The sequence below is a fragment of the Oryzias latipes genome, chromosome 6 (assembly GCF_053564925.1).
Source record: "Oryzias latipes strain Hd-rR chromosome 6, Olatipes_Hd-rR_3.1".
NCBI classification, from domain to species: Eukaryota; Metazoa; Chordata; class Actinopteri; order Beloniformes; family Adrianichthyidae; genus Oryzias; species Oryzias latipes.
The window spans coordinates 21,451,291-21,476,469 of record NC_136242.1 but is presented as its reverse complement, the minus strand read 5'-3'; positions in this window follow the sequence as shown (position 1 = coordinate 21,476,469).

Sequence of the window (25,179 nt, the reverse complement as noted above, 5' to 3'; positions counted from 1 at the left end):
GACATGAATACTTGATTTTCTTGACAGTTTAAATGAAATTAGTAAATGTTATTTGTTATGTTCTAGTGTGTACTTTAAAAAAAACATATTTTGGAGATGTTTGAAATAATGAAATAAATACAAAACAAAGTAGCATATGTAAGAGCCAATAGCATTTAGGAGATAATACTTTTCAAAGCAAATGGTTGTCTTGTCTGACCTTGTTAGATGCTGAATTTTCTAAGATGCCCAGAAACCTTGTTTCATAGCCTCATTTTTAGGTAATTCCACTTTTTTCCTTCTGCTCTTTACCAACACGTTGCCTGATATCATTCGGAAGCAAACAACAACAAACTCTTTTGAGCCTTAGAGGCATTTCAGAGTGCATAATGAGCTCGAGCAGCTCTGAGTTTGAAACCAAAAAACAAAACAAAAACGCACTCTCTTTTTACTGTGTTAAAGTAAGGAGGGCTGTTGTGCTGACTAGTTTGTGTAGCCTACTCTGCTGTTTCAACCCAAATGTGGACTCTGAAATCATCATTGGTATATAAATGTATTTAATATAACTTTTTTTTCCTCATTTACAAATGAAAACATGTTTAATAAGCCACCCACTACCTATTGGCATCATTAGGGTGCAAACATTAAACATTATTCTACTAAAGCAAAAGTGTGGGGTAACAGGGAGGTAATATGCAACCACCCAACCAATCACATCTTTTAGCCATTGTACGTGTTGTAGGAGCTGCACAAACCCCTTGTTCAGAGGTCTTATTTACTATTCAAAATATTCCACATCTATTCCACTATGTGTGGGCTTAAAAAACCAGTAGAGTTTTCTTTATAAAACAATCTTTCACGGTTGTTGACTGAAACAAGAAAAATATCCATTGTAAAGCTTGCGAAAAAAGAAATTTTAAGTATATTTTTGGCAAAAAGGTATACATTTTTAAAGTTAATATTCCCAAAATACTGTCATACTGATTGATGCATTACTCAGTTATATTCCAATAGAAAACATATAAATAATTGCCATTTGTGTCCTTTCTCTCATCTTGTTTAAATGTGCAAGAAAAAATAAATATTGACGATTGATTGTGCGATAAGTTATATATAATCTTATTTTTTCCTTTAAATAATACTGGTTGAATATCAGACATCCAAAAGATTGGTGAGCAACTCACTATTTTTGAAGCATATTCGTGTTAACCCTGCTCTAAATTGCTGTGCTGAGACTGCTTGTATTTACATATGCAGAGGATCCCGCTGTTTTGAGCGCACCGTTGACAAGACAGAGCAATTAATCATCCTGAAATACTCCTGGAGTGCAATAGACGACCCTTGCGAAACATGCTGCCACAGAGCCTGTGCAGGTGTGAGTCAAGCCCCCCTAAGAAAGCTCCCTTAAAAAAAAACATTTTCAATATATCTTGTTGGTCACGACTTCATAGCCAATATTCTCCCTTGGACCAATTTTTCAACAAGAAAAATATTAAAGTAGTAAATAATTTTGTGCTATAATAAAATATATATTTTTAATTGTTAAATTTTACATCTGACACCAACCCTGATAACAAAATCTTGACATACTAAAGCATATGTAAAGTTCAACCCCAGATTTGTGTTTTTGCCCACAACAACAGCTTCAAGACCCAAGAAAATAGAAACCGCCTCACGGGAAGCCAATTGAAATCCCAAGAAACAAACAAATATCTAGGCTATTTTGCTAAACCCTGGAAACAACTGATAGTCACGGTAGAGAAACTAAAATGTGCTAGCAAAAGTGAATACCAAGGGAAAGTATTTGCACTTCCTCTTTGAGGCAAATTAAAGAAAAAAAGAAACTAGGGCAAGGTCAATTCCATAGGTAACCACTAGGTGTTTTTTTACACTGGCAAGACAGTTTAAAAAACAATTTGAAAAGTCTGTATTTAAAATATTTGTTTGGTAATCCATAGCCTGATGTAATAGTCATGAAATCTATAGTGGGGATTAACTTTTATGTCCTGTTATGAGATTTAAATTGTGAACAAATGTGGTGAAGAATCTTGACCAATGGATGACCACAGACCAGCTCCAAAAAAACTTGAGTAGTCAAAATTACCTCTTTGCGTCTTCAAACAAAAACATTTCTAGATTTTTTGCTAAACACTGGATTGAGTTTTGTTGGCTTAAAAAAAATTAATTAAAAATAAATATATAATATTTGGAAGAAAAACAATCCTGTAAACTTTTTGGCCAGTTTGACAGGGTGCTCTGTGATTGCTTCTTCAGGAGTACACATAAAACTAAAAATTAAAAAGAATTAAAAACCTGCGTGATTTTAGACATGGAGACTGAGGGCTCGGTTGCAAGTTGAACAGGGTTATATGGGAGAAGAAACAAATGACATGAACAAAACCAAGAAACAAATTCAAAAACTTGTGAAACTAGGGTTGTGCCGATGGACGATATCATCGTCCATCGTGATGGGGGACTGACATCCCGATGGAGAGACCACCATCGTGATGCCACGCCCCCGCCACGTTGCGCGTCGACACCATAAGCCGCGGTTACATGTACAAAATATCTTGATGGGATCAATGGTCGGATTAGAATCCAACCGTGTAGATGGGCCCAGAAAAATGTTTTCAGAATATAAAAACGTTCACTAAGGTCACAATTTCGGTCGGAATAAATCGTTCGCACATGCGCAGTTTGAAAACCGGAAGGGGATACAACTTCCGCCGAGCGACTTTTTTTCCAAACTTTATTGAATGTAACAATTCAATACAAAACGATAACAGCGCCGAGCGGCTATATATATTGACATGTCAGCTCGGTAAAATACGAGATGATCTTCTAAACGTGCTTTTAATAATGTTACGGTTATTATGAAACACCTGTTCGCTCATCATTTGAATTTTAATCCGTGTGGTCAGTGCTTTTTCTGGATTAGCAGTATGCTAGCAGTATGCTAACATGGGCTAACAACATTAGCTTTGGGTGGCGCTGCATCCTGTGAATAACATCAGCCTTTATTTAGTCGGGACACGACTGGAAACACAAATTCACGTGATCGCTTGAATGTTTTCTAAGGACTGAGCGACATTTCTGCTTTGATGCTCAAACCTCTGTCTGCTGACGATCCGTGCTGTGCTCAGACACGTTTAGACCCGGTTCTGAGTTCGGTAGCTAGTACCCCTAGAGCTGCGGGACGGATCGCAGTCTTAAATCTCCCACACATACCGCTCATGTACCCCCCCTTCCCATCAAACACAAAGCTGTAAATCCGCACTCCGCCGGTCCACTCCGCTAAGTGCGGGAGTGGACTACTTCTTTTCAATTTTGTTTGTTACTTTTTCTGTTAAAGTCACTTCCCTCAGTTTATACTGGATCATCGCGGATTAACCATTAGTTGGGAAATAAAATGAAAAAAGCAAAATAACGAATAGCAGTTATACAAGAACGAAAAATGTAAAAAAAAATACCACCACCCCCCCCCGACGATGTCATCGTCCATCCCGATGGTTGACAGCAAACATCGTCAACGGCCAAATTAGGGGACATCGCCCAACCCTATGTGAAACCGTGACAAACTGACAGTGACCAAGGAGAACATAGCAGTTTCAGACCAGGTGACCTACAGAGACTGAGCTAATTAACTTAGTAAATACAGCTGAGAAAACTGAAAACAGGTGAGCCCAATTAACCAGAGATTGAAGGAGCAAAATGAGCAAAACATTTACCTGAATTCAATGCACAAAACAAATACAGACTAAATGGTTTATAAAGATTATAGAAACATTATTTACTTAATTTACTTAATCTCTGCAGTTTAACAAGTTTGTCAGTTTTTGCAGTGGATTATATTCATTTGATGCGCTTAAACAAAGACCTCCATCAGGCATTAGCCTGATATGTTGTTGATCATAAAGCACTTAAAATGTGACACCAATGTAGAGTTAAAGGTGTTCAATTTTATTATAAGCTATTTATTTATTATAACAAATTATTTACAAAGATTCTCTCACCTTTGACTTAATTTAACAACATTTGATGCAATGAGGAGTAAATATTTAACATGAAAAATCCACATTAAAAATGTTGTGTATATAGAGATATTCCACCAACAACCCAGTTCTTCCGCATTATTCTCTATGGCCTAACCCTAACACTGAGTAGAAGTAGCTTTGTAGATTGGTAGTCTGAGATTCATTAAGTTTGTGTTTTTTTTTTAAAGTTCTGTGATGTTGTAGTATTGCAATGTTTGGTATTGTAGGGTGACTATATTTAAAGCATCACTAAATAAAACTTTAATTTAAAAAAATCTAAAAAGAACTTTATTATGCTTTTGGAAATGCGTTTGCATTTCCATATATTTTTTGTCTTAAGTGCCATACCTTACAGAGTATAACTTTGTTTTTTTGCATTGTTTGGAAGATAATGCAACTTTTATGTGAATTAGATTTTTCTAAATAATAACAGCTGTTAAAGAGCACTGTAGGTGTGTGTATCAGTATTTGCTGCTCACAGCAATGCAGAAATAGAAGCGGCGTTCAGTCTTATGCCAGGTTTTGTAGAATTGTTCCAAAGCAACACAGAAGATGAAGATTCAATGGATATAGTGATTTCAAGTTATATGAAGGGTTTAGTTAGCATGTTATTTATGATAGTTGTTTTATTATGCATATGTTGCAGTCATATACTAGATTCTTCTTATGCTTCATGAAGCTAAATGTGATATGGTGGTATGCAAATAATTAGTCTAATATTGTTATCTATTCTCTATTCTATTATGATTTTTCTTTCAAGTTGAAACGTCAGTTCTTGCTCCTGTATTTTGTTCGAGGAATTTCTCCCAAAGTGCGATTTTTTTCCTCTTTATTTTGCATTTTTGGCTGCTTCGACTCACACGCCAGAGTGACTCATAATACAAAAAATACAGTAGAGATTTCTAATACACTCCCAGGGAGATGTACTTGGTGTTATAAAATATGACACCAGTAGAAGGTAACAGAATTAAAATGCAAGTCTGTTCCAAACAAAGTACATGCATCTTCCCCTCACTGTGACCTGGTCAGGTGTAGGCAATGTCATCATTTGTTACACGTGAGACTAAACAGTAAGGTACAGATAATGCAAAGGAGATTAGCTCCTGAACTGACCTAAGGGGAAAGAAGGGAGCACAATCTGGTAAAGAAGACGCATGTCAAAGCCTCACAGGTCTCAGCTGACCTCATGACTCCCCACTTTTGCTGAAGGCTTTAAATTCTCCACTCCCAAGTTCAGAGTCGATTTGTTATCAAATCAAGCGTCGGGTGTCTGATTCATTGCTATTCAGCACTCTGGCTGATTTATATGCAGAATGTAAAACAGATGCCTTATGCGATACATATTTATGGTGAGCCCTGCTCTCACAAGATTTATTATAGGTTCTTTCATCGTGGTGTGCTTGAGCTGTGCTATGATGACTTGTATTTCCTCTCAGCTGCCAATGCCAAACTCATTAAAAAGGGGTGTGACTATTAATATACATTGTAATACTGACAGCTCCTAATTTATTATCCAAGTACATGTTTGTGGCTTCTTCTTTCTCTTCTTTTCTTTGTTGGGGAGGAGGCAGTTATCTTGTTGTATTATCAGCACATGTAAGGATCTGTACAAGTCAAGTGGATACAAGTTCACTTGTCATACATAGTATGATTCTATAATTCTTTTTATTATTTTGGCTTTCTACTGTAAGTCTTATATGGAATAAATGGGTGTACTTTTTATTATTATACAGTTAGGAAAATTATATAAAAAAAACTAGATTGGTTAAAATGGATGCTTATTTTCTTTCATTCTCTGTCATTCGTTAATAGAAAATTTTAAAAAGTTAACAAACAGAAAGATAAATAAACACAAAACGTAAACCTAATTTGCTCATTTGAATAAAGCCTCATTTTTGATGAAGGTTTATTTAGGTTTTTTCTGGGGGAAAAAAGGCCAAAATAAAACTGCAGTAAAAAAAAGTTAAAGATACTAACCAAAAGGACTAAGAAGGGTTTCTGATGGCATTTCATGTTTCTTTTTGAGAGTTCTTTTAGCCACAAAGGTAATTTACTATGCACCATAAATGATTTCATTGTTATCAACAATTGCATGTTATGGCAGAATTGCAAAGATGAGGACAAATCCTTAACATCCTTTACAGAAGTGTCTGGAAACTCTCAACTATTAATGAATATAATTGAGCTAGATGTACAGTTTGCTCAAAGTTGCAAACAACCATGTCTTGATTGTTGATGATCAGGAGTCAACATGGGAAAAGCTGTTTCCTAATAATCACAAGACAAATGTGGGTGTGCTAAACGCCATTTGCTTAGACCCCCAGACTAAAACTGCTACACCAGTTGTTGTGGGTCAAAATAAACCTGAAAATGATTGTTACTTCATAATACCATTTCCAAACAGTTTGAAATGGAAAAGCATAAAAACCCTTTGATAACTTGGAAAGATTTGTAAAGGATGGGTCACCTGCTGCTCAGGTAACTGGTTAATTGATTCCAGGTTTTTGACCGTTAATTAGTCCTCGGATGAGACAAGTATGAGCAGATGTATATGTTTCAGCCAAGCACCATTTTATACTTTAAATACCATGACACCAGTGCACTGGAAAGCTCAGATGAAATGTTGGATATTGACTTGCTGTGCAGCGGCGTCTCCGCCTTACAGTAGTCAACCAAAAGCAGCAGGACAAAAGTCATGGTACCACGTTAAGATAAAATCAATGAATGTATTGTTCATAAGTGTTCTCATCCATTCATATGTATAGTTATGATAAAAAGATATGATGATGACTTCCATTAAGTTTAATGAATTCCCATGGGGGACTGACCCATAGGTTCGGTAGGTTTTTGGGTTGTCCGGGCCCATGGAAGGCCATAGACAGTTGCTTAAAGGGAGAGCAGGTGTGTCTTGCAGTTCCCTTGTGGCTTGTACGGCCACCTTATGGAACATCGTAAAGATGGAACACACGATTGTGCTGCATGTGGTAAAGTATTGTGAAGTCTTTGTATGGATGATGTAAGTCACATGCACTCCTAATGTACGGGGGATGCTGTCATACCTTTCGCTGCACTTTAGTCATGAGTAAGGTACGATTACTAGACCTTTACTGACCGCGCAAATGCAGTACGCACAGGGTGTGGAGGTGATACTCAAGTTTCCATAGGATGCCCACACTAACTACACTAGAATTGCCTAATTTCCTCATTTCTAACAGTCAGACTGCAAGCAGGGGCATGAAACATGAACACAGGGGGCGTGGAAGAAGTGTGCACTTATCACTGGAATAGCACTAACAGGCAGTGCGCAGGTTTTGGGAGGAGTAGAAAAATCTGTATGACACGCCTGCATCTCACATACTTCACCCTTACTTTATGTGTTGTATAAGTTCGTCCTGTGCCCTGTCACCTACAGCATGCCCACAAAAAATGTGCAACAACATTTTCACTCTACAGGCTCCCCAAGCTTTCTACTATCCTAAAATTAGGTGCGGGTCAGGCAGTTGTGACTAAGGCAGAAGTCAATTATCCATCTACCAAGTCTAAATTGAAAACAGAGCCCCTCTGTTGGTAAGAGTTTGAGCAAAACTCTTGAAAATACTAACTTGAGCGTAAATACCAATTCCACACCAACTTTTATCCAGTGGTTACAGTTTTCTTTTATTCATACAAAAAAGCTCCAAAATAAGCAAAACAACAAGAATATTTTGGGTATGTTTACTTGACTTCCAAGGTTAAAAAATGTCAATAACCCTCTCTTCTACAGACCAACTAACACTCGTATCAAACCATCACGACATCTGAAATGTGGAAGGTAGAGATGTCAAAGCATCTCAAACAATGTGCTAACAAATAATTATGTAATAATTCTTGATTCTGATCATGATGGGTTTTTTTTTTAATTAATTTAGAGGTGGAACAGAGGTTTTATGTTTGTTTTACCTTCAGAGGGATACAATTACAGCTCTTTGTCTCACAACTATGATTGAGTGAAAATGAAAATTTTGTAGATCTGTCATTAAATCCACAGCAACTGTTTTACACTTAGCATCCTCAAATCATAATATTAACTTTTTTTGTCATTATTCGCAGTTCCCAAATCCAGATCAGATATCTTTTTTATTCATTTTTTTTAACACTTGAATTTTTTTTTGTATTTAGATAGCAAAATACTTGTCACACTGAATCACATTAAAGAAAATCCCAGATCTTTTTAAATCCTCTTTTTTTGTTTTGTTTTATTTGGTGTTTTGTCAGGGTCAGTCACAGTTTGGATGTTTTTTTTAACACATTACTGTAATTTTAGTTTTTTTTCTTTATCCAACAAAGGGAAGAATGAAGTGTAACTTTATTTTATGACTGTTAATTTAACTAAAAAATGCCCAAATTAGACATCTGTGTTCTTTTTTTTTCATTTGTACTAAAGTCCATGTTGGCTGTGAATTCTTAAAACAACATTTACTCTTCAACTGAACACAACGAGTGTAAATCTACGGGTAGTTCTAAAACACACACACAACAGCAACGACAAAAATATACACAGTTTGCTTCTTTTATCGCAAGATGCAAAAAATTCAAAAATGCATTCCTTTCCTTTATCTCCCTTTCTTATTTTCTTCTTCATCTCACACTTGATGTGCTTTTATCTTGAGACTAGTAGAATCTGAGCCCAGAGGGACCCCGTGGGTCCCTAAGCGAGAAGGCTCCTAAAAATCTATAGAGCAGATGTATGATGTTATATGGTCAAACTGGCAAACACAAAAGCTCTAAAAACAAAAGCCATGAATTAGGAGAGAGCTTTTCAACGGCGTGTTTTCAAAACAGCCCAGCCGAGAGCTCAAATGCCTCTCCTCCTTCTCAGTGACTCCCTCGCTCCAGACTTGCTCTCAAGCGTTGCTCCATTCCTCCTTTTCTGCCTCACTCACTATCTCCCCCCTTTCTCTGTCTCCTCCTCTTGGTCTTATTCTCCCTCTCCCTGCCACCCCCCGAGACTAAATGCTTGAAAAGAAAAGAAAGAACACCATTTTTTCCTAATTAGCCGAGGATTTAACAGGCGCAGGATATGCCGCCTCAGTATTGCATCTGCTGTCCACGGGCTGTCGACTGTCCTGTGAAGTTGAGCCTGTGTGGCTAAAAGTGGAAGAAAGGAGTGGAGTAGACACACACAAATGCGTCAGTGGAGATCCTGAACAGGCCTCCGATGGGGGTGAGCTCAAACTGGGGCCCAATCATTCGTATTTAACATTTGGGAATAAAGAAGCCCCAAATTAGAAGTGTAAATGGCTCTGAGCCCCACCTCCAATCCATAGAAATGTTCACAGGCCTCTTTCTTTTTACTTTTTTTTTTTAATCAGAGCCTTTTTTTTGGCGAGTTTATTTGTGTGGGCCTACTTTGCATATTTGATGCATGCGCTTTTAAGCGCTTAATTGCTGCGATTTTCCTCATTTGCTTCTAAACAAAATTGACTCAAATGCATATCTGTTTATTAGGCGCATGATCTAAAAAGGATTCATTTGGATAGCTTTTGAACTATGCAGCATAGTTGAAAGTTAAAATCAGTTCACATAACAGATAACAGATTCTTCTGTTTTTGATTCTTTTGGAGAATGCTGTAATAAATTCGATGCAAAAGATTTAGTCTACTTTGAATTAAATAAGGCTTCTTTTTAAGGTGAAAACAGGATGTCAGGTGGACATTTTTAAGTGAAATGATCTTTATTTTTGTCCTGATTAAAGAAATATGACAATTTTGCTCTATTTTAGGTCTGAAGATATCCCAAAATGCAAACAATGTTCAATGCAAATCTTTAAATTTACATTTTAAAGACTACTATTCTGAAGCGTGTGCTTATAATCATTGTAACTTATGCAGAGTTACTAACGTCTGCTTTCCAACCCCAAACCCCTTATTGCCCACAAGTTGTTCATCTCATTGAGATTCAGGGGGGGTTCATGGTAAGCCTGAGTGTCAAAGCACAACAAAGTGGAAAATTAACAGAGTGGAAACTTAATAAACAATTGTTTCAGTCCAGTACAACCAACTCCCGCAGGAAGAGAAAGGCCAAGAGCGGAGGAACAGCAATGAGAGTCCTCCGCTGTGTTAAGACAGGAAGCCAGGGGTGAGCAGATGGAATCTGAGAGTCAGAGTTCAGCAATCACTATTAGAAAAGAGGACAGCTCTTCTCTGGCTTCTTACATCTGGTCAGCATTTCTGCTTTAATAGCGATGCTGGAATAGTATCTCCCTCCTGATCACAAAGTCAGATAAAGCAACTGCCAGAGGTACAATTGGTAGCTCTGTTGTCATGTCCTAAAACACTTGTACTGAAATCTCTGTGCTGTTGTTATATCGCACGCTACACGAAGCAGGATAAAGAGGGGTGCAGGCCACTAACATTCCCAGCTACTTCTCTCAAATGGCTGTATTTATCAGAGATGTAAGACACACATCCTATTAAACCAAGGGCACCAGAGAAATGCCTCACATCATCACCACAGCCCCATAACTGTCTGGGACAAAAATGGAGGCTGAGCCGTATGTCAGCTATATGGAGCAATAACCAACTTAAGGAAGTGGGGTAATAGAGCCATTTACCTGGAAAAAGAAGAGGAGAGAGGAACCCCGACACACACCACCAACCATTTAAGTACACTCACATTAACAGATGTTGGAAGTCGTTCACAATTGTTTTTTTGTGCTTTTCTTTAAATGTCACTTGAGGAAAATATCATACAAATTGGAAGAATACAATTAAAATCATTTCTAAAAAGACAAAAGTAATAAAAAGCATAAAGAATGGGGTAAAATAAATAAATAACATTTTAAATAGAAAACACGCGGCTATTTAAATTTAACCCATATTTGATGAAGTCACAGTATGTAAAAGGGTTTATAAATGTTCTTTATGTTAAGATTCAGTCCCAAAAAGTGTCTTCCTACAGCATCATCTGATTATCCATTTGCACCAGACGTTGCAGTAACAAGCCTTAAATTCAGAACAATTAACGAGTTAATGCTGTTGTGTTGGGATGCAAACACTGAACAGCTTTGCACAAATGTGGAGTAATACATCTGCAGCTTTAAGTACATTTACACTGTTTTTAAAACAGTGACAGAACTGCTTGTTATGACATATTACCAATGTATAAAAAACTGTTTCACTGTTCATGCTGTGGCTTGTCTCGTTATTTTTGTTGTCATCTTGGTTGCTGTTCTTGTCACACACAAATCGCTGTGCACATTGACTTGTGTTATTGAAACTGCTGAAGGCTGCTGATGCAAGGAGGTGAACACACAGTAGCTTAACTCATTATGCCTCTTTTTTTCCCCCTTTGACAGGCAGCATGGAAGCGCTGAGTAATCGGGCTGTAATAAATGGTACTGAGGTTTAGAGCGGCGATCAAAGATTTCTAACAAGTGGAACAGAAAGAACAGTATGGCTGCTGTTAGGACTGCAACAGGATAAAAAAAAGCGTATGATCCACGACAGCTTTGTTTTGGTGCGCAAGAGTCCAATTCAACAAAGGAAGCAAATAACATTTTCTTGACTTTTTTTTTTATTTTTTAAATCCTATCGCTGATTCTTTAGCAAGAACACTTTAATAATATTTAGGGCAGGGAGAGTGTGAGTGAGCATGCTGTCCAGCAGTCATGCAGGATAATGCTGGAAAATCCTCTGAGCCAGGAGCAGCGGGGGCCACTTGAGGCAGGGCAATTGGGCAGACTGTGAAACAAGTCTCTATTAGAAATGTGCTTATCTATGTAATCATGCAAGAAATATGTATTGTGTTGCTTGTGAAAACATTTAACTTCAAGCTCTTGTTCTTGTGTGTGGATGGAAAATAACAGTATAACTGCTCCCCCTGGTGTGCTTATCCCTGTACTGCCTGGTAGATTAATCTGAGGCACAATTGGTGTCCCTTAGGTTAAAACACTAACTTCATAGGAGCAAGTAGCTGTATAATCCTCTGGAAAATATTTCACTAAAATCCAGATTTGCAGTAAACAATAAAGTTAAGAGATCTGGTGTCTCCTTTTAATTTACAAATTAGATATAACAGCTATTTTTCTCTTGGGATAATTAGAATTCATATTTACACCATGGGTGCAGGCAAAATCTAAAATAATAATAGTAATAATAATAATTAAAACCTACACATATCATCAAACTCCCCACACGCACTGTACACAAACCCATGTAAAGACAAAATGTATTCCTCATAATTTAGTAAGCCCATAAATCATAGAAGGTTAATGCGCCACAAAACCTCCTCAACATCTTTTAAGTGTTAAATCATCGGTTTATGGAGAGGCAAAATCGCAGGAGGGAGTGGGGACAGCCGAGAGAAGTGCTGTACCCCAGAAATGGGGTTTAGGAGTGTGAAGACTCAGGCCTTCAGTCAAATATGCTGCCATGCAAGGGATTAGAGGTCTGTGAGGCACAAGGTCTTGACCTGTAGGCCTTAGAGCTTGGCTGTAATCTGACCCAATGCCAGGTGTGTGCCTCTGGGTCAAAGGGAAAGCCTGCAGTGAAAGACAACTCCTCAATAAAACCCTCGCTGGTCCAATTAACCGTTTTAATTCTTGTTTTTCAAACCTTCAAATTGTACAAGCATGAGTTGCAACCCTGGCAAAAGGCGTCATATTACCTTAATTGCAGAAGCCTACACAGATGTCAGCTAAATGAAATGTGCAGCGCGGAGATCCTATTAGAGGGAATGTTAATGGCACGCTTACTCCATGCACCCGCCCAGCTTAGCTTTTACTTTCAAAATAATTTACTGCACCTTTAAAGCACCCCGTCATCTGCAGCCAGAGACCCATAACTGTCATGCTAGTCGATCATTTACCACACGATCTCCTAAGTGTTACGTGTTAATGGGTGGAAGCTGTAGAAAACATAGGGAAATAACTAACACCTACAGAACCAACAGATCATCTCTGGAGAGGAAAACCGTATCATTTCATAACACATTCAAGACTGAAGCTTTATATCACACCACCTGCCAAGAGAGCTCCCATTTCTCAAGAGCCTGTCAGAGGAGAAGTCTTTAAGTATGCTCATATACGACTAAATAACCCAGAGAGACTCTTCTTTCACTAACAACAGTTGTTGACAGTGGGGAATTTGGAATAGTGTATTTACTGGTGACAAGGTTAATGCAACATAGTATAAACCCCTAATACTTCGCACTTCCTGCTACAGCAGATGCCTGATTTTAAATCAATAATTAAGCCAGAAAAATGCTTGTGCACACACTTCCACATTTAACCATTTCCCAACATGCTAATTACAAGTTTGTACTTTCTGAAATGCTAAAAAAACAAAACATAACCTCGTAATTATGCTCCTCATTATTTCAATTTTTATTAGACATTCCAGGCTGGGGTGACCTACTGGCCAAAATTGCACTTGAAAAAAGTCTATGTCTAGCTGCGGTCTCAGAGGGTTATTAATTGCTCCAGCATGCCCTTCCACAATGTGTTTGGATAGGTGTTTCTTGTAGCTAACAAAAAAAGTCTTTGTACTCCTTTACTTTAGTCTGTGACTCAATTAGGGAAGGAAATGAGAGTAAATACAAAAATCCTATTGTCCTTTTTCAAGACCTCCCTTCTCCCTCCTCTTGCCACAATGGCGATTTAATGTAACTTTACAGTTTTTTTGTCTGCAATATGTATTAATATCTTTCACCTGCAGTGAAGGAGTTTAAATGTGGGTTTGCAATGATGCAGGTAGTGGAGTTATGTGCAAAAACAATGTTGTGCTTTCTTCTTTATTTTATTCATTTGGGATCATAAAAACAATTCAAAAGGTATGTCAATATACGGCCGACATACATTTTAAAGCTTTGGTTCTGTGCTATAGAGCTGGTGATTATGTTGATTATGTTCATGTAAAATAAATACATTTATAAAATAAAATTGACTTTTAATCACAAGCCAATTAAATTGGGTAAATCCATAAAAAAGGGTGAAATCCGTTATTTGGTACCTTTTATAGAAAGATTGTGATTTTATAATCATAGAAAAATTCCATTAATCTGACTGTCTTTACCTTAATGCAGGTTAACTTTAGTATGCTCTGATTATTATTGGGACACCAAGAACAATCACAATAAAAACTAAAATGACATGTACAAAATAAGGATTGTATACATGAAAGCATTTCACAACACAACAAAAATCTGTGAAACATGGAAGCTTTTCAGGGTGCTTCCTTTGTGAAATTATGTTGACAGTGTGCTTTGTCTTTGTTTCACCTTTGCACTCTCCTCCCTGCTCAGCTCCTCTCATTCACTTTACTTGCCTTGGAAAGGGGATTCCTACTGAGGCAAATTCCAACATGCACTTGCCAGATGACCCATGACCATGGGCGGACAAGGTTACCAGTACTGACTTTTATAACCACTTCTGCCACCATGCTAGTCTCCTTTTCTCCCTGCCTGAAATAGTAAGTAAAAAAAAAAATTGTTAAAAAAAAGCTCAGGACAAACCTGCTGCTTTGATGCCCTCCAGGCTCAAGCTGACAAAAACATCAAGATAATGACAGCAAAGCATGAGAGGTGAACAGAAACTGCAAAGGATGCTGGAGAGATAGGAGGCCAAAAGGTGATAGGGCACTAAAACTCGCTCATCAGAGAAAAATACATTTAAGCATCTTAAGGGATTTTTTGTTAAATATCAACTGAGGGGGGAAACTAGCTTTAAAATGTCAAAAATGAGCAAAAAAAACACCAAAACATAAAAAAGTCTCCTGATGGGTATATCATTTGATTTACACAAGACTAGGATATGTTATTTATTTAAATGGGCAACAATTTACCTTAAAAAACTACTGGTTTGACCTCTTATTAGATCGTCATACTTTTCCACGCTTTAAATGATTATTTTTTGGAAATTCTTTAAGATTAAGTTGACATTCCAGAAAACCTTTTTGTGTAGTTTTACATGTAATATCAGTCTAAGCTACAGGACACCATAACATAGTTTGAAACTATAAAATCCAAGAGGTACTGGGGTACATGCCATTAACCCCAGATCTTCAGACTGACAGGCATTTCTAAATCTATTTGCACGCCATCTGAACATTAAATACCTTGTGAGCTGGTTATTTTTTTGAGAGTGGCATTGAGATTTTCCTTCTATGCTCAGCCTTCATCTTGTGCATAAGTAAAAACAAAAATTAAAAATGCTGATAGAATAAATAATTAATATCACATTTTAAGGTGGTTGTGGGAGTTACCTCTACCTTTTGCAATCTTGACATATATTTGAAGTAAGTTGCAGTAAAACACTGCCTTATTACAATTATTAAATGAAAAGTACATTTGGTACATATTTTAAGTTTCCTATTTTGTTTCTTATTTAGCTAAATGTTTTTCACATTCCCCTAAAAGTGTTTAAGCAAGTTAGATGTTTTTTCACAAGACACAGATAAGTGATACAGATCGTGAAAACAAAAAAATTAAACTAAAAGTGATCCAGAACGTCATTTATACTTTAAATTAATTCTTTGTTGTTGTTCACAAAGTCACATAACATATGTTGATCCTAATACTAATAATAAACCACTAATTTTTACATTATGGCATCAGGATTAGATATTTAAAAAAATGATTTCTCTAGGTCCCACTAGAAACATTTCACCATCAGTGCTAAAAATAAGTCGAGTTTACAGGAAGTTTAAGGCAGGTTTACTTGGTTTAGGTAATACACATAAAAAAAGCATAAAACCATAAACTTACACAATGTCTTTTGTTCCCAGTAAATTCAATAAATACAATGTCTTATCATAGGACTTCCCTGATTAGCAGCAGTCTGACCTAAACAGGCCTGATCTTCCTGCTGAGTCCACAGTTGCTTTGAGAGTTCTTTCCAGTCAGATGTGTCAAACATCAAGAGTGGGAAGGATCCAGAAAGTAACGAGAAGACAAACACCTCAACTGGCTGTTTTTAGTGAAACCATCAGCAATTCTGTTCCAGGTTTCTCCATGATTACTAAGTTTCCAAAGCACAACCTAAGAATTATCCTGCTTTAGCCTGCCTCATACTTTCTGTCACCACTCATAACTTTTTACCACTTATAGAGATTAGAACGTTGATCAGAGGGTAAATTAGCTGTTTTGTATTTTGGGTCAGCTCTTTTTTCAACCTCAGAGAGGAACAGAATGCACATTACTGTGGATGTTGTTTCAGCATACATATTAATCTCTCATTAGGTCAACCCCCCCCCCCCAGTTGTCAGCAGGACCCAGAGATACTCATACCCCTCTTGACGCAACAAGTTACTGCCGACTGGAGGAGGTAAATCCACCATTGGCTCACTGAGGGAAACCATGACTGCAGACCTGGAGGTGTTAATTCTCATCTGGCTTTCCTGAGCGCTGACAAAAGTGGAAAGCACACATCTTATGGCTGCATGTGGAAGCAGAGTTCATACTTAAATGTTGTCTGGTTGACTTTTGGCTTTGCAGACCAACCTTATGTCTTAGTCACAACTGCTGTTAAAGCTGGATGTTTTTTAACTTGTTAGCTTTGAGCTTTTTATCATTATGTTCTTGATTTTTGTCTAATTGTTTTTTTTTTCGTTTTAGTATTTAATAATGTATTTATTGATGCAATATTGTGTACAGGACTTTGGGCCTCCTTGAATGGTGGTGGAAGTGTCATGAGTCAGAGCTCTGTTTCCCCTCCTGGTCACCGGCGGGCGCCGTCTCCAGAGTACTAAACGCACAACATCACCCAGCAATCCCAGGGCGCAGTTTCTGGATACCGCTCACTTGACTCTGATTTGCCAATCTACCTAATGATTCTTAAGCACTGCACAGTGCCTCGCTCAGTGCGAAGTATCGTTTGTGCCACTCTGCCTCCATTACCGAGCGTTTCCCTGGATCTGATCTTCTGCTTTCCTGACCCTCACTCTGCCTCCATTACCGAGCGTTTCCCTGGATCTGATCTTCTGCTTTCCTGACCCTGTTTTGTCTTTGAGTCTGCTTGCCTGGCCCAAAACTTGCCTGAATCCTGACTTCTCTAGTTTCTTCTCTGATGCTCCCATGCTCGTTGGAAAGCGAAAGTGTTAATGCACCTTTTTTCTACATGCATGCTGCGGACAACAGATCGTATCAACACGTTGACAACATGTACAGGTGAGTAGCTAGTCAGATTTTTCCTTTTTTTTAACCCTCTAAACCCTGCAGACTATGAATGGAGCCCATTAGTGCTGTTCAAGTGATTTGTGTGTATGCCTTGTGTGCTCCTTCCGTGCAGCCTGACTTTTAGAAATCAAGAAATTAGACAATCAGAGTGTTGTTCATGTGGGCATCCTCAGGGCACTCAATAGGCAGCATTTGGTCAGTGGGTAGCCAGTACGTGCATCTTACCAACAACTAGTGTGGCGTAAGGGCATCGTATAACAGCATCAACTTCCATGTGCTTTACAAATACTTCAAAACAATTGTACATTCCATTTTCACAAAATCCTTTAAAGTTGCTGCAAAAACCTCAAGGAAACTGCAAGATACACCTGTGCTCCCCTTTAGATGTGGCCACACCTGTCTGACCCTCTACAGGCCCAGACAACCCAAACACCTGCAGCACCTGTACGGGTCAACCCCCATATGGGTGCATGTGACTAAGGCCTTGTGCTACTGCTCTGTCATTGGGTACCGTAACTATCTTTTGGTATTTGGTGATAAATGTATTGCAAGGATATCAAACATGTTTTTTGATATCCTAACACAATTTAATCCTCCCAACATAAAAGAAGGAAAATTATAATAATAAAAATTATAATAACCATGTCCAATTTAAATATCACTGCAACACAACATTTTATGTTAATCACACAGAAACAGGACATTACTTTAATTGTATTCCTAAGAAATGTATTAAAACTCCTGGAATAAAACTTTACATCAGTCTGACTCTTGACAGAGCAGAGTTTTTCCTTAAAGAATCAAACCACCGAAACAATCCATGTTTAAGTTATTTAACTGAAACATATTACAGTCATAACATCAGCATGTACATTTAATGCTAAATTGAACTTGTTTCACTGACTAAAACCCCAAACCCCTCCACCCAACAATCAACACTCATCTCTTTATATAGACTGAAGTCCAGATCTTTTTTGTTAAAGTAAGGTTTCAAGCTAAAAAACAAAGAAGCAATTTATCAGTGCTTATGATTCTGTTTTTTTCAAAATGGCACAATTTGAAAAAAAAAAACTACAACAAAATATCCCAGCATCCTTGGTGGGCAGAGCTGACATTTTGGGGGATTTCTTCTTGGCATTTGAGAGTTTTAACACTGACCCAGTTTTGTCCAGATGCCACTAAAAGTCAGGAGCCAACTGAACAGGTCTATTCTCCCTTCTGAGTTTGTGCATCACTTTTTGGCATGTGACAAGCATTGCAAAATTTAAATCAGGCTTCTGTTTTACAAATAGCTTTTTAAAGTTACAACATTTTATCACTGTTTTACTTCTGACATGACAGTCCTTTCATTCATTTAGAATTTGTTACATGTCTTTTTCTTGTGTGTGACTGAAAGCGTAGGCAACTTTTTCTATGAAGGTGAGTTTGAAATGTGTTTTATTTTATTTTTTACTTTCATAAAGTGACAGATTCAAGACAACAATACAAAGATAAGGAGTCTGTTGTCATAAAAACACCATCAATGCCACTTTGGGGTTTCGTGGTCCGTTTTACAGGCTCGGTCATTCCAGAGGAATTCTTCACAAACCAGCAATTTATTTTAAGGTGAATTCTTACCGATGGCTCCCAAAGTTTGTGGAATGTGAAGTAAAACAGTGGGGGCCCATCATGACTGGGTTCAGTCTACTCATCAATTTATAATTTATCAGACAGCAGAAGATATAGGGAGGAGGTAAAATCCCAAATTTTCCCCGGCATACCTTCTTTTGTACTCCAGGATTAACGATTGGGCTCAGAGAACCTGATGAGTTTAAAGCTTCAGAAGAGAGAAGGGTGAAAGAAATCCAGATTTGAGCAGAGATACCATTAGAGAATGCCATAAATCAAGTGCGCTTATGGTGGGGGAATACTCTTTATAAGACCATCTGGACTTTTCTAGCTTAACATTTTGAGAGTCCTCTAATGTGAACAAGCTTTTAGGTTTGGGACATTTTTTTGCGTGATTCTCAAAAAAAGATTGCTTTGCATTGTTTTGACTCCTCTGTTTTCTTGTCGGTGAAAAAAAACTACAGAACATATTATCTAATGGACAGCAATGTGACGACTGCCAGTAAAAATGCAGTGGTCACCCAATCACAGGGATCATTGTGTCAGAGTCAAGCTGACACCCCAGCTTCTCAGAAAGATAAGTGTGATTCTCTCCAAGGCCTTCGCAGACCTGCCAACTTCCTGCAGACACCTCTTCCTCTCTGCGCTTCCTGATGTTATCATAATCCAGGACCTAGAGAGGACCTTTGTGGCTCATGGCCTCGTTTTCCGCTAGCACACGTGTGCGTCACATTATCTGCTGAGAGGCCAGACGCCGCATCCTGTCAAGCGGAGGAGGAGTTGAGCAGTAATGTCGGTAACAGGAAAAGGAAGAGGACAAGAGCAGGATTAGGTGAGAGAATTGTAGGAACCGGCAACAGCATTTATTCCTCGTCACCCTGAATGATTTTTAAACAACTGTCACAGGTTCAAACATTTGCATATTTCAAAGGATCTTTTGTGAACTGTATAATTTGCTGAAGTCATAGAGGGTGCGTAGATATTGTTTACTACAGTTTGCTATCTGTTGTAGGTGCAAAAAGGCTAACAGGCATAGGATGTATGTGTATGCTTTCACATGTGCATATGTGGGCCTACCATTTGGCAGCGGGATAAGTGAAAGTCAAGTCATGAGTTTGGTCTGGATCTTGGAGCTCTTATTTCAATGGGCGCCTAAGCAGAGTTTGACTTTGAAGGCTTTGATCCGGAGGCAACGCTTTGGCATTTGACTTCTACCTAAAAAAAAAAGAAGCAGTGTGTCAGACCTCTAGGGTCACGCGGATCACTTATCGCAGCTGAAAATAACCAGTGGCAAGCCACGATTTGGGGAATCTAAAAGAGGGCTGACATTAGCAGGTGCCCCGAGGTGGAATAGAGACAGATACAGAGCAGGTCACTGACCTTGGACCACAGAGAACTTCTTCTTCCTTTCATTTTTTTTCAAACCTGAAGGCCTGGACCCACTTAGCTGAGAGCTGTTTTAGCAGAAACTAGTGAAAAGCATCCAAATATTCTCCAGTTTAAAATACATGAAAATAAATGTCATTGAAATGAAATATTTTTTATGATATAAAGTGCTTTGTCACAAATGTGAAATGTTTTTACCAGCATTCATATATAGTTAAAACAGTAAAGTTTTGAAAAGTTACTGAAAATCACACTCCAATTGTATTTTGATTTATTTTAAAAAGCATTTCCAGTGGTCTTTTAATTATGATTATGCGATTTCTAGCCTAGGGTGGAGCTGTTTGCGCAGAGTAAGCCCGACCCTATATCCCAACATCCATCTGTTTACACTCTCTACCAAGCTTACAACCCTTCACAACTCTAGCAACAAAAATGGCGAACAATATCAGAGCTATCCAGATGTACAGTTTTGAGCCAGATGCCAGCTCAGATGAGGAAAATAAAGATGTACATGGATCTATTTTTCTACAAGTAGATGCATCGTAACTAAGCGTAGCAGGGAGCCTGTGTCTTGCTGATTCTAGTTTGTACTTAACAACTGCAAGCTTTTTTAAACTGTATTTTTTTGTCTGCTCCTGATTCACAAGGATTTGAATAAAAAAATACTCCGAAATGCAATTTTTAAGCTGAAATTTTCTTTATATATGTCCTCAATCATAAGAAAAATGCTACAGGAATATGTTAATAGACCCAAAAACATGATTTTCATTGGAGTGTGTATTTAAGTCCAGAAACGTTTAGAGCAAAATGGTTCGTTGAAGTAGTAATGGAGGCGGAGGTAGCCCGCATAAACCAGGCCGGTTGGTTGACTTTCCAAAGAAGATTTGCTCATTTTAGTGTGCAATGTTTTTTTTTATAAATACATAAAACGATGCAAGATTGTTCATTAAGTGTTGTTTTTAGAGGTACAGGATGGGCTAATACTACAATTCTGATCAATAATCAAGTTCTGAGTTTTAACTCATAAAGGTTAAGGTCATGTTTTATGAATTTTTGGTCAAAATGGTAACATATTACAGGATTTAAAAAAGCATAATATTAAAACACGTTACTATCAATAAAACCCAAGCGACCATACTGCTGCACGTTGAAGAACACTCATTATGATGGACAGTAAAAGATGTGACCACAAAAGCGTTGTCTGACAGTGGATGGCTTTAATGAACATGCATTTTACAAATATCCTGAAGTGATGCTTCTTAAACACAGGTTTGAATGTGCAACACAAGAAAGCTGCAATTAAACAGATCAGTTACCTCTGCCCAAAAATGTCACTGACATCACATCTGTTTGGTCTGCTGCTATAATAGCAATCACCAAGAAGATAGAGGGGATGAAAGTTACAAACTGATTAAAGAGTCGCATGTTACATTTTCTGCTTTAATAATAAGATCAAGGACAGCCCTTTTGCCACTTCTGTGGGGCTTTAAGAGCACTTCAAGTCAAAAATTGCAAGGTGATGGTGTTTGACTATTGCAGATAATCAAGATTGCAATGCACAATAAAAGATCAAATGATTTGTGAAAATCGTGTCCTTTTTGTACAAATTCTCTTAAAAACTGTGATCACTAATGAGATGGCTTTATTTTAGTTCCACAAGTTGTTTTTAAGCAAGGACCGCCTTATTCAACACAAAAATCACTTCTGATAGATTTTTGGGAAAATAAAAGCAGGAAAAAAAAACTTTGTCTAAATTACATGATGCCAGAAAAGTTAAAAACACAAACATGCTAATAGTAGATTTAAAATCCTGTCCTAAATGGCGATCTTACATGCAACTTTATAGAGAAAAGACCCTGGATTTGAACCACAGCGTTTATGCTGTGAAATGACAGGAATCATCCTCAACAAGTATTCTAAAGCCATTCTATGTAATCTCTATGTTTCCTCTACTAAGCCTTAGTAATAAATAAATAAAAAAAATCATTTAAATGTTTTTAGTTTTTTCTCCTTGTTGGTTTGACAAAATTTGATGAAATGACAGGTGCATTCATTTTATTATAAATTTAAATTAATATATGCAACTAACAATGATTAATAATTTTATATGAGCAAAACTTTTTACTTTAACTGTTTCATAAACATTCAAAGTACTTTCTTGAGAGTTCAGTAAAAACAGTCTAATTTTAAGCATCAAGACTTGAAATCTGTAATCAATAACTCTCCTACAGATTAATCAGATTTAGAACTGCTAAATAACTAAATTAAATAATATTTACTGAGAGCATGCATATATTTGACTACATATAAGCAGGTCCTAGGAAGAGCAGGGATGGGAAGAGAGGTTGCAGAAAGGAACAGAGTGCAGAAAGCAGGTGGGGAAAGGACAGACAGATCAATACGAGTCAGGAAATAAGGTAGAAAAGGTTATTTACTTGACATTGATCTGTTGTAGCGGCAGCAGAGCTTAGCCTGTTTCTCTTTTGTTAACCTTTAAGCCGGAGTATACTCACAAATGACAAGGGAGTCAACTAAAAGGTGTAATTTATGGATCGAAGAAGGTCGCAGTTCCTGTGTCACAGACTCTCGCGCGTTCAGACACAGCCATGAAACATATATATAGATGCAATTATCAAGGATAATAAAGTCTATTTTTATAAAAATTGCAGACTGACTCCAGAAAGTCGGACTTGTTATCTTGGGAGATCTTTTGCCTTATTGACAGTTCAATGCAGACGCATGAAATGTATGAATTATTGTTTTTAACATACTTTTTTTTACCTCATGTTTTGGCAGTGTTTAAGCACAAAAGCACACAATTTTTAATGTTTTTGTTTGTTTGTTTGTTCTGAACGAGTAGTAGCATCCTATTTTGTAAAACACATTCCATGTTTAAATCAAGCTTAAAAATAACTGATTCATATTCAAGTTGCATTATCACTATAGAATAAAGATGAAATATTTAATTTTTGAATCTGGTTTAATTTTTATTATAGGAGGATTATCAAGCCAAACACAACACTATTTGGGTTCAATTTTATTGATCCCAAATAGGTAATGCAACTTGGAATGGCAGCCCCATGCAACACGTGCTAACACTTTCTAAAACTTACCAGGAAAATAAGACATTACAAGAACATAGCAAGGATCTTTCTAATGTCTTTGCACTCAACAACTTGAGCATCAGTGAAATCTTTTCCATCCATGTCCCATTCCTGCTTTATCCTGTGGAAGACCCCAGAAGGGTCCGAACTACTTCAAGACAAAAGCAGACTAGAAAGAAACATTTGCCAGAACCACACAGAAAGACACTGGATTATTTTGACTTGCCTATCAAACCATGTTTTGGGACTCGAGCTAGGGAAAGTTGGTAAAAAAATCCACACAAAAAAAGATTTGAACCTCATATTTCTTAATGTGAAGCAACAGGGCCAATCACCACAGCAATGTGCAGCCCCAGGATTTACATTAAGATAAAAAAGATGAGATTCTAAAATGTCAAAAGCAAGTATATTGAGCACACACTGAGCTAACATAAACAGAACAAAGACCTCATTGGAGCTGATCTATATCCTAAAACAAGTTTTCATCTTAAACAGTTTCCCAGTCACTGACAACTTATAACTGGCATCATAATCAGGTATTTTCATGTATTTACAATGTTAATGAATGCCACATACTGCCCTATGAATGCACTATGGTTTTATGAGCAGCAGTGGGGGTAGTGTGTTCAGATGTATGCTAGAAAGGTCATACAGATTTTCTGTTTTGTCATTTGGTCCCTTAAGCAGGATGAGCAACTTCTCACTCTTCTTCCTTTGCCTTCTCTGTTTGCAAAGTAGTTTTTTTTAGTAGGAATGGTATTCTGGTAAATTTAATTTACTTTATTTCTGGTAAATACACTGAAACTAATGACTGAGCCAGGATAGGTTAACAGTGACACCATGCTCATGAAAATCCTAACCATTACCGTATGTTAGTTATTAGAGGCACAACAGAGGATGCACTTCTTGTATTATCTCAGAAAAAACAGCTTGCCACAGGAGCTGCTGATACAGTTTCACAGAAGAACCACAGTGTCCATCCTCTGTTCCGACATCCCTGTCTGCTTTGGCTCAACAACCAAGCCAGACATGGTGAAACTTCAACAGACTTTCAGAACTGCAGAGAGGGCTGACTTTAGTAGACCTATACACCTCTCAAGTCCCAAGTAAGATCTCTGCAGACCAGTGCAGGTCACTGCAGGCCAAGACCAGCAGACGTCTTAACCCAGGGCCAACACACAAATTAACACTGGAGGAGGCTGATAGATGTATATCTACATGTTCAACCCTTGCAACTAACCCAAGCAACAATTGCATCTTGCCTCTGTTTGTATATAGCTATGACTGTTGTACCGGTATCATTATAAGTATAATATAACATACTTGTGCAACATTGTACATCCTTGTGTCTACTAGTCAATACTAAACACTAAATACTCTCCTTACTTTGTCAAACAAAAATTCTCAGTATGTTCAGTGACATACTCAAGAACTCAAGAAGAGAAAGGTATCTTATTTTTTTCTCTGAAAGAAAATTAACCAGATGCACTATGAAATTGCATGGAGCAGTTGATGGTACACGACTGATGATACAGGAGATGATGCTGGTGATTATAGTGAAGAACTGATGGGTCTGGCGGAGAAGGACCCATCAACAGGTTACCTAAAAATAGAAGCATTTCAGGTCATTTATGAAGTTGTTCAAGAACCAAAATTACTTGATCAAAAAACAAACAATGGAGCTGCAGAGACAAGGAAACAAAAAACAAATAAAAAAAACATTTACAAAAGTTTATAACCTTTAGAAATGGAAGAAAAGCATTGTAAAAAAATAATCTCAATATTTGTTCCTTGATTATAAGTTCTTGGTTCTATTTTGTTTTGAATTATATTTCTATAGATTATAAAATAAATTAAATTCAACCCAAATGAAAGTTAATTTCATGAATTTTAACACAACAATCGAACTAAATGCA